This window comes from Symsagittifera roscoffensis, chromosome 4 (assembly GCF_963678635.1).
Source record: "Symsagittifera roscoffensis chromosome 4, txSymRosc1.1, whole genome shotgun sequence".
NCBI lineage: Eukaryota > Metazoa > Xenacoelomorpha > Acoela > Convolutidae > Symsagittifera > Symsagittifera roscoffensis.
Genome location: NC_087065.1, coordinates 53,596,070 through 53,606,851, shown reverse-complemented (window position 1 = coordinate 53,606,851; position 10,782 = coordinate 53,596,070). Strand labels below are relative to the sequence as shown.

Here is a 10,782-nt window from a genome sequence, read left to right as displayed (position 1 = left end):
GTTAGCGCGTGAAAATAGTGTTTTCTACATAAACCCAAGTAAGGTAATATAAGGCAGCCGCTATAAAGAAGTTAGCCAACTACAATTTTTGTAAAGTTACTAAATTTATGTCAGGCTTCCAAACAGTTTGGCGTGCCATTTTGCAACATTTGCAGTGCAGGATTTCGCTTTGTTTGTTTATTTGAATGGTACACAGCTTCTATGCGATTTGAAGGCTAGCTTTTATTTCTACCTTAACCCAGTCCAGAACTGTGTAACCAATATTGAGGCGATCTGTTTGACTAAACAGTTCAGTCAGTACTCTTCGTGTGGTTTTCCTCTTTAACTCGGTTCTCAATTATCATATTGGAGATATTTACTTTCGAATTGATTGTGCCACTGCTAGTTTGTCATTAGTTGGATCATTGGGTATTTAGAACTGTAGCAATGGACACTGAAGCGCTAAACAAGGTCAAGAGCGACCTCAAAATCGACTCGAAGGCGCTCGACGAAGCAAAAAAGGATATCGAGGAAAATTTACCTACATCAGAATCGAAATCAGGGATGGTCACCAATTAATTATTCGATGTTAGCTGTTAAAGCATCTAGTGTTTTTGAAAAAAAATTATGTTTTGAAAAGGTGATTTTAAGGTTGAAAACATTACTAGGAGATCAAATGTATTAGTTGGGTCAATCATTCTCCGTGAATTTTAACTTGAGTCATTGATCATCTATTTCATTTGTTGAACCATCCCTGATCGGATCTAGTGGCGGATCTGTCGGCGACCAATAAAGTAACGAGCAGTTTAATGGAGAACCCGCCTCCGTCCATACCCGACGAGCAGGTTGAACAAATTCAAACTCTTTCGGGAAAAATATCTACTTTCTTGCCTTTAGCTGAGAAGGGCTCGTTCCTCCTGGACAAAATGGAAAACAGCGAGAAAAAGATTGTGAAAGTGAACAAAGAATTAGGAAGTGTGAACTCTTTGATTAAGAAGATCAAAGGTGAAGGACTATTCGCCAGGCTGTTTATTTCCTGCACTCTCAAAGCTTCACTTGCTAATCTTACGAAACAAGTCGAAAGACTGCAAGATCCAGTTGAAGAGTTGGAACAGCTGAAAGGTCAAATTGACGTCAAGTTGGAGGAATTCTTGACCGAAGAAGCGACGAAGAAGGTGGAAGAGGCTGCAGCAAAAGCAATGGAGCAGAATTCGGATTTCATCGACAAGGTCGCGAGTGCTCTTGGAATGTGATAACAATCAAATGCTCGCGAAAAACGAAAAGAAAACATTTCATGTCAATTTCCTCTCCCAATCCAGCTTGCAGAAACTGGATAATTCAGTCCGCAATTGTTTTAGAAATCCCGGCAAATATTTTTCTAGCTTCAATCTCACATCACTTTCTTTAAGTATTTTTTTAAATATCTGCTGCCCTATTTTGTTAACAATTTAGAGATTGCAGCAGTTTAATAGTGAGTATTTTATATTAGTTTGCTACCTGATTTTTTGTACGAAGAAGTACTTAATTCATCATTAAATCCTTGATTTTTTATCCGGTTCCTAATCTGGTAAGTGGGTTTTCATGATTTGAACGCTGCAAATTAAATAACATGAGGCAGACAAATAATTGATATCATAATTATTGCTCCGAGCAAGCACTGTCTTGCATACAGGTATGTTTCTTACGGGTGAAAATTCTTAAAATGCTCTATTGACTACAAATGTGCAGTCATACATATTAATGCATTTATGAATGCAGTTAGATATATATGCCTTTTTGGAATCAATTCAAATTTATCTGCTAAAAGTTAGGTAAGTTGTGCTCTCCAATTATGAAAGTATTAAGGGCACGCAACACTTGATCGACGTCTTTTTTCGAAAAGAATCACATTGAGTTAACTTTTTTCAAAAGTTTCAATCATAATTTCGTCTTGAAATTCCAAGAACTTAGGCCATATAATTTTTACTTTAATTCGAAAGTTTAAGTTTTTTTAAAGTTAGTCGTTTTTTTTATGTTTCCTTGTGTTCATTTACTGTATTCCAACTTTCCAACTGACTGTTGGTTATGTTAATTTTTTATACTAACTCTTATTTGGAAGTTTTTCTACTCCCTAACTTGCAATGCTACGCAGGCTTGGTATCGCAAGAGATGCGGAGCTCCGCTTTGCCGCTATGTACCTATTGTTTATTTATGCGTGGTTCGTTACGAGAAAGTACCCGGTACTTTTTCATTTCTATTTGCGCACCTTTAGATGAATTGAAGAAATTTAACTTTAGTACAGACGCATTCCTTTTGCACGTTTTCTAACACCTTTTGCTCCAGAGATTTGGCTGGTTTGTGTGGATATTTATCCAAGGGGAATATCCTTGGAGGATATAAATCTCATTATTTTTTTGTAGATGAAAGACGGAAGGAATTATAAATGATCAATGAACGCAGTAAAGAGACACTTGTAAAGATTATGTTGATTTTTTTCTCGTTTATTAGGAATTCCTAAAAGTTTTTGTTCCGACCATTTGGAAAATGCGGAGGAACTTTGTTTTGTTTTTTCACGCAAAATTAGATACCACAAATAATGATCGGAATGAATCGATTTATATCATATTAAAGCCTTTTCAGTCGTGATTCGAAGGACAGTAGCAAATTTTGAAAATTAGTTCTCAGTGTCGAGAAATATCGGTTTGAAATTTTTGATTTTTTTTGTCTAATTCCGAGCCAATAAGGTCAATGTTCAGTGCAGGCTTATAATAGCCTATTCCAGCTTAATTTAAGCCGTGAAAATTTAGTTTTACTAGAGCAAAGTTAGGCGTAAAGTGAAAATATCGGACACAATTGCTGATGAATTTAAATCTCTGTTCTGCTGCTCAAGTTTCCCATTGTTGTTAGATAGAGCAAAACTGTAATTAGAATTTTTTGAATTCAGTAAAACAGTCTTGAGCAATTGAAGAGCATGCGTACTTGGATCAAGATGTTCGTAGTGTTCGACTCGGTGTTGGGCCTGAGTTATAATTAAACAACATGAGCTTGTGTAATGTTTTGCGGTCCCTTTTTCCAACACAAGCTGCCTATTCTAATGCATAGTTTCGAATTCGAAATTTTTTGCAGCTTAAGTGTTACCTGCTGAAAGCAAACCATGCTGCTCGCCGTTTTTATTATGCAGGAACTTGCTTGTACCTTTGAAAGGCTTTCTCTATTTTCCTTGTTATTGTTCTGACTTTTTGAAGATTGACGGAATTTTTGTGCTCGTGTTGCTTTTTTTTCACCAGACAAATTTCTTCTTATTAACTAGAAGTTTTTGACGGAATTTTTTTTTATATCATCGAAAGGTACTGTTGTCCTGAGCTCAAATTTGAGAAGATATTTCAACTTCAATTTTCAAGATCATTTTTCGTAAAAATATGGGGGTTTTAAGATTTGCAGTTTGGGACAATTTACACACGATATATTTCGTGCGATTAACATGTAACTGGAGACTTAATCCGTATTAGAAATCGTTCCAAATTGGATTGAGACATGCTAATTAGTCTATTTAATACTTTGCTATAGTTTTTTATGACTGCATTTTTTTTCGTTCAAGAATGTTTTCCATCTTTCATTAAACGCAGTCGAATGTGTTTCTGGGCGTCTTTTCCGCAATTAAAACATCATTCCAGGCAACTTTTTGAATTTTTTTTGTTGCGGTTTCTTTGAGAAGTTTTTGAATTTCTTTGGACTTAGTGGCTCTTCTTTCCTTTCCTGCCTGCTAGCTTGTAATGTTGTTTTTGGTATCGCAATTGATGCTAAGCTCAGCTTCATCTCAGTGTTTTAAATAACTTTATAGAAATTAAAACGCAGTCGGAACATTCTGGGCTTTGCGTTGATACGAGCAGTCCTGTTTTATTTTTAATTATCGGTGAAATTTCACCTGTAATTATGGAGCGAGGAAGAAACATATAAAGGTGTTTTTTGTATTCAATCTTCTGCTTCGTATTAAGTCTCAGGTGTTGAGCTAGGAGTCAAAAATAAAATTAAAACTTTGGTTTGTAAGCATGCGCTTGATAGTATTACAAAATACATTAACATTTGAGATATTTATTTTCTGATTTTCGAAAATTGTACGAATAATGTTTGTACATTGTATCTTTGACCCCTTTAAGTAGCCGTTTTTGACTGAAAGGGGTTGACTGAAACACAATCTAGAATCGAAAAAATATATATTTCCTGAAATCATTTTTTCTCTCTGCGTTAGGCAAGAGTGTTGCAATCGGTGCTAGACTGTCCCACCGTTAATAACTTTTTTCGCAGAATGGTGGTTAGAAATGGCAACTTTATTTTTTAGTGCACCAGATTCACCAGAGTGGAGGCCTAACCCGGAGGTCAATTAGTTTGATTGACAAGAGCTCAAATAGAACTCAATTATGAGATGCTCTTTACTATATGATGTGTAGGTGGTACATGTCTGTTACGGTTAGCGTTCTTACAATGGCATTTTTTCTGTGCACATTTCCGATCGATTTCCTGATTTTATTTTTCTCTAATGGTTTCTTGTGATATCCTATTTCTACAAAAAGATCATCATTCATTTTGTTTTCTTAATTCTTCATCTTCAATCTACAAAATATTGATTTGCGGTTTGATTTTCGATTGTTTTTTAAGTTAGGTCATTTCCTGTGTTAAAAGGAAGGCAAACTCCACTATCGAACAGTGAAATTGTAAAATTGACGAAAAATGTGATCGACTTCTAGTTTCGAAAATGAAGTTTAATTAGGAATTTCCAGCAAAATAAAAATTTAACTAATGGTCCAATTTCTTCTCAATTTGGGTTAATTTTTTGTAATGTAATCAAAAAAGTGTTTATCATAAATTATTCTAGAAATTCAAAGAGCTTTAAGACCATCATTTTTTTTCTTCAAAATTCGACAGTTGATTTTCAAACAAAAATAATTTCCAGATTTTGCAGGTTTCCAGATTTTCCAAAAACATGGTTTGTAGATTTTTTGATAGCTTCTTAAGCTTGCGATAAGCAAGTGTTATCAAGTCGGAATATAGATTTTTGTCTGGTTAACTTGTCTAACAAAATCACTTGAATCATTTGATGGCTTGATATATTTCAAGTTCAAATTTTCTTGCTTCTTCGGTACAATATCCCTGGACATAACGACTACGCCTGGGACCGCAAGGGTCCAAAGTTCGAATCCGGCCAGCAACTGGGTTATATGTCAAACTGAAAAACTTATATTTTCAAAAAAATTGTCGAGCTATTGTTTGCCGGATTGTTTTGTCCTCCAAATAAAAATCGGACCAAAAATTTAGCTAATGGTCCAATTTCTTCTCAATTTGGGTTAATTTTTTGTAATGTAATCAAAAAAGTGTTTATCATAAATTATTCTAGAAATTCAAAGAGCTTTAAGACCATCATTTTTTTTCTTCAAAATTCGACAGTTGATTTTCAAACAAAAATAATTTCCAGATTTTGCAGGTTTCCAGATTTTCCAAAAACATGGTTTGTAGATTTTGAATTTTTTGATAGCTTCTTACGCTTGCGATAAGCAAGTGTTATCAAGTCGGAATATAGATTTTTGTCTGGTTAACTTGTCTAACAAAATCACTTGAATCATTTGATGGCTTGATATATTTCAAGTTCAAATTTTCTTGCTTCTTCGGTACAATATCCCTGGACATAACGACTACGCCTGGGACCGCAAGGGTCCAAAGTTCGAATCCGGCCAGCAACTGGGTTATATGTCAAACTGAAAAACTTATATTTCCAAAAAATTGTCAAGCTATTGTTTGCCGGATTGTTTTGTCTCAGAAATTTAATAGCCCAGACTTGGTTTTTCTGGGCTTTGTTTCCCGTTCATGAAACACGGCGGGCGTAGCGATTAGCTTGCGTTCTAATTACTTTAACTGGTTGTTCTTTCAGACGAAAAAAAAATAAGCCTAAATTTTTTCAACAACCCTTTGTTTTGTTATGGCAGTTGGAATTTCACTTTCCCCTAATTACCCTTGCATTAAGCAAGGTTATTACAACCTAGACTTTTTCCCGTAAACATTTTTGTCCACAGGACTCATCTGGACGTCTGGGCTCATTCCTACCTTGTTTAATAATGTATTCAAATTTCTTAGCGTTCCTGGCTATCTTAGCCCGGAGGTTACAAATATGCCTCGGACCGCAAAGGTCCCGGGTTCGGGTCTGACCAGGACCTGTTTTTTTTTCAAACGGGAAGTGTTCTGTTTCAAAAATTGCCGGCCATTTATCTGTCTGCTTATCTTTTGTCAGCTTAGTTGTCACATCTTGGAATTGTTGTTTACGCGTATTTTGTTAATGTTGTTTTTAGTGTTTGATTCACGCCTACTTTTTGTAGTTTTACTTAGCTTGACTTCATATTTCCTTGTTTTTTGTTTCGCTAAAAAAATCTGCGGCCAAAGTTATTTCGGCGTATTTTTTATGGGCTTAATGATCTAATTTTGGACGCATCAAGATCAACACAGTTTTAGAGTTCCCCTCCGCACTTTAAAAGTTGGTTCTATGTTTACCAATCTGTTTATTGAAATTTCATTTTTTTTGGAAAATTTTTTCACTTTTTGCAAAAATTTTAGTTTTTTTTTCACAAAGTGCTCCTGATTTTCAAAAAAGGAGTATAAATTGAAATACCGCTAATTCCTCTGTGTGCCTGCAAACTCCCCTGTTGTTTTTTTTACTTGACTCCTCAGTGTACAGCCTTGAAAAAGTGTGGGGGAATATTTGACCCATATTTTTTTTTGGTTTTCTCGAATTAGCGGACACTAAATTAAAATTTACACAGTCAATTCTGAGATGAGAGTTCCATTGAATGAACGGATTCAGTTCATTCTTCCTGTAGAAGCAGCTATTCCCTAATTATTTGGAAGAGAAATTAATTATCTCAAAATTTCTTACCTTTCTCAATTATTTTTGTAGAGAAACAACTAATGTTTTCGGCAAAGTCCAATTTTTGAAATCACACTTTTCGTGCTGCATCGATATAGCAAACTCATTCAATATTAAACACGTACCTCCAGCCTTAGCTGGGCCTGTAATTGTTTTTATGTCGAGACTAACGAAAAATTTGGTTCACCTAGTTTCTTTCAAAATCTGAAAAATTTTCGACTTGTTTTTTTTTGTTTGTATTGTATCGCAAGTGGTGCGAAGGTCGGCCTCGCCTCTGTGTTAAAAGTTTGGCTCAGTGCATGCAGTTGAAAATAGCAAATTTGAGCAAAAAAAAACGTGAAATAGCGAATCTTCAAATACATTCTTTTACATGGAAATGCTAATCGGTACGCATGCTAATAGGTCGGTCACCATAAAACACTCACGTAACTGAAGGAGCTGACAACGAAAATCATGACTGCAAATCAGAAATCAGTATTCAAGATGCGTCGAATTTTGTCAGTTTGGTTGAAAGCACGTTGATTAGTTGAACATTGGTTGAATGTCGAACTTCGTTTTTACTGCGGTCGGTGTAGTATGCCAGTCGAGACATTATGTTAAAGGCTCACGTACTGCTGGAATTATCCCTCTCAAAATAGAAAGCGGCTCAGTGGTTTCAATTAGCGGTGTCGAAAGGCTGATTGAAGTCTTCTACCTTTCGGATTTTTTGCCATGAGAATGGGCACATGACATAATTAGCCATTAAGGGCAAATGTTCAGCAATTTCAGACGTCACTCCTAAGTGAATCGTTCTTGTAGCCAAAAAAATTTTCTGGATCTGAAATTATGAAAAATGATCTTCGGTTAGCAAATTCGGTGTTTTGGCTTGATTAAAAACCAATGAGTTGGATTAAACAGATTACAAGATTGTAAATTATTGTGCTATGCAGGCGCGACATGGGTTAATCTAGCTCCAATTGAATTATGAGCAGAACTGGGGAGTTATTTATATTTGCCGGACTATTTTCCCTACATGGTCACTAGTAGCGACTATCCATCCTTTAAAATGAACTAATTCAACGGTTAAGCCTTAAACAGTCGCTTGTAAGACGAGTATTATTTGTGGAATTCGGGAAACAACAAGATTCTAGGAACAACAAAATTTCTAACAAGGTCCTTTTTGACACCTGATTTCTGAGCAATCAAGTCTTGTGTACGTTTCCAGCAGAACCAGTTGACTGGAGAGAGTGAGTGAAGAAAGAGCATACCATACATACTTGCGTACCCCTATTTTTGCCAGGCCACCAAGTGAGACTAATGCTATTATGTTTTTGTAGTTGTTGTTGTTGCTGCTGTTCTTGTTTTTTGTTGTTGTTGCTGTTCTTGTTTTTTGTTGTTGTTGCTGTTCTTGTTTTTTGTTGTTGTTGTTTGCCGAGGGGACGTGTCCAACATGCTCAAACCTACACCCAGGAACGTCGCAACTTTGGTCGGACGACGCCACAATTCTATTGGGGTTAAAGTGGTGTTCTGGGAACAGTTCAAAAGATGGAGATTGGTGTGGCGGTAGGACATTGGTTGAAATTGTGGGGGAGGGGGAAGAACGTTGGAGTTTAATACGGTTTTCAAACAGTGACTTTTTTTGCAGAGTTATTAGGATTTGAAAATTGCCAGCTGGCCCAATTTGGGATGAAGTAATGCGCGGTATACTTCGAGCTATTAACGCATACGCGGTGATTTAATCTGGCTCACCAATCGCTCAACATTGAGTTTAGACATGCTAGTTCTAATTAATGTGCTACACAAATGCCTAGTATATTGCCTTGTACGTTGAATAGCGTGTGGGGATGATTAAAAAAAACAATTTTATAAAATTTTCTGTTTATTGAATATTTCACTAATTATTTTAAACAACCGCTACTATATAGACGTTTAGGAAAGTCGGAACATACAGGGCGTTCAGGGCAGTCTTGTTTTATTCTTATTCACAGCGGCGTGCGCAGAAATTTTTTTATGGTGCGTGCTCCCCCCTCAAATTAGTTATATTGGCGCCTAAGGCGCCTTTAGAACAATTTTGAGGTTGGTCAAACAAAAATGGATGTAAAATTATACCAACGGTGGTACCATTTGGAAAAAAATGGCAACCAGAAATGAAGAGGCTCCCGCTTATTCTTGACATATTTCGACTCTTGACATCTTTCGACATTTTTTTTAAAGCTGATATCGACGAAAATATACAAATAAACAAGAATTGCTCCGAGAATAATGTAACTTTTCGCGCCTTTGCATCAAATATTTTATCGTATTTTCTGCTAACTGAGGGGTATGAAATAAATGATCTCTGCTTACAAACCAGAGTGCACACGGGTAAGTGGCAGTATTTGCAAGCTCAGTCGCCTTGTCCCTCCACCACCATGCATCATATCACTTCGCTCCTATCCATCATTGTGGCAAAATAAATAGATGTAGCAGTAAGCCGAAGTCTGGAGTATGTATCACTACGCTCAAAATTTGTGATAGCATCCGGCTGTCCTAGTTTGTCGTTAGTCAATTTCAGATCACAATGTGCATTTATACCTAATAAAGCACATTTTCAATACTTTTGTGTACTGTTCACTTCGGTTCTTGGTTAGAAAAAAAGGACAGACGGTTGTTAATAATGATCGAAAGGTGATGAAGAAACAAGAAGTATGTATTGTTTTTTTCAATGTGGTAGCGAGTTTATTGGTGTACACAGTATGTTATTTAGTTGTATGCTGATTGCACAGACCCATTTCATGACGAGTCCTGCCCGGCCGTGCAATGCCAACAAGGAAGGGTAGCAGCAGCAAGGCGTTAATAAGTGTTTTTATTTTACTCATTCTGTATATGTTTTAGAGTCCATTTTTGCATCATTACACAAGGCTTCAATTTCCAGCGATAATAACCCGAAGCATTTCCTTGGTTGTTTGTTCTTCGCAGATTGCGAGAAAATTATATGCCGCAGTTATCTCACCGTCGTTTTAAGTATGAAGTATGGGTATTTGAGTTGAAAAGAAGCGCGATTTGATTTGAAAATTGTGATCAAATCTTCCCCTTTGAAGTCACTGCCAATAAAAAGATTACTGTACCATAAAAGTTGCACAATCTTGATGAGGCGATTATTTTTATTGACTTATAGTTTACTAACTTGGCAAAAAGTTAGTTATTCCTCTTTTTTCACATCATCTGGAAAATCTTGAACGTGAGTACAATTCAACCAATTTTTAAAATCAACTTTACTTCCGACATTTACCAGAAACCAACCTTCAATGAAGTTTGTTTTGGTACTATTATGATAGAGTGGTCCCACGAAAAAGTAACTATAATAAACAGGTCCCGCTTGCATTTCGCATGCGCGAATTATGTTGCGTTAGAAACTGTTCATATTAATAATTGTAATTACTATCTGGTTTATATCGAAAAATATGATCGCTTCAAAAAATTTTACGGTTTAACAACCATACTTGGGTTCTCTTATTCCTCATGAAAACTCAATATTGGCGGTTTTTTTGAATTTTCTACCTTAGAAGGTGGACGTTTTACGAAGTAACACAACATAAAATTTGTATTAAAATAAAATGCGGCATCTTCATGAATGGCGAAATTTTAATTTTTAAATGATTTGAGAGCTCTAGGCGTCTTATTCTCAAGGCACCTGGTTATTTTCAAAGGACTTCTCTAGCATAAGAGTACCTTTTTTCTTATAAAATATCTTGAAGATTAACTCAATTTGAAAAAAAAAGGTTAGAAAATTGCAATAACTTCGTTATTAGGAATTGCGTAGTTCCGAAATTTGCTCATTTAGCAACATTTTTAGCCAAAAAGAGTCAGATGTTTCTAAATAATTCTGCTAATTGAAGATTGCGAGACGCAAACGGGCAAGTATCACTTGCTCGGCTGCACTGCTCCACCTGCAC

At 35.9% G+C, this 10,782-nt stretch overlaps 1 protein-coding gene across 1 annotated transcript in view; it reads left to right on the top strand.

Moving 5' to 3' along the window:
• Window positions 1-9,977: 9,977 nt before the first annotated feature.
• LOC134844148 (sodium channel protein 1 brain-like) overlaps window positions 9,978-10,782 on the top strand; it is an 84,043-nt gene continuing 83,238 nt past the window's right edge. Inside the window, exon 1 of the mRNA XM_063860681.1 lies at window positions 9,978-10,067. The gene's annotated coding sequence lies outside the window, so the exon portion shown is untranslated. The remainder of the gene's footprint in view (window positions 10,068-10,782) is intronic.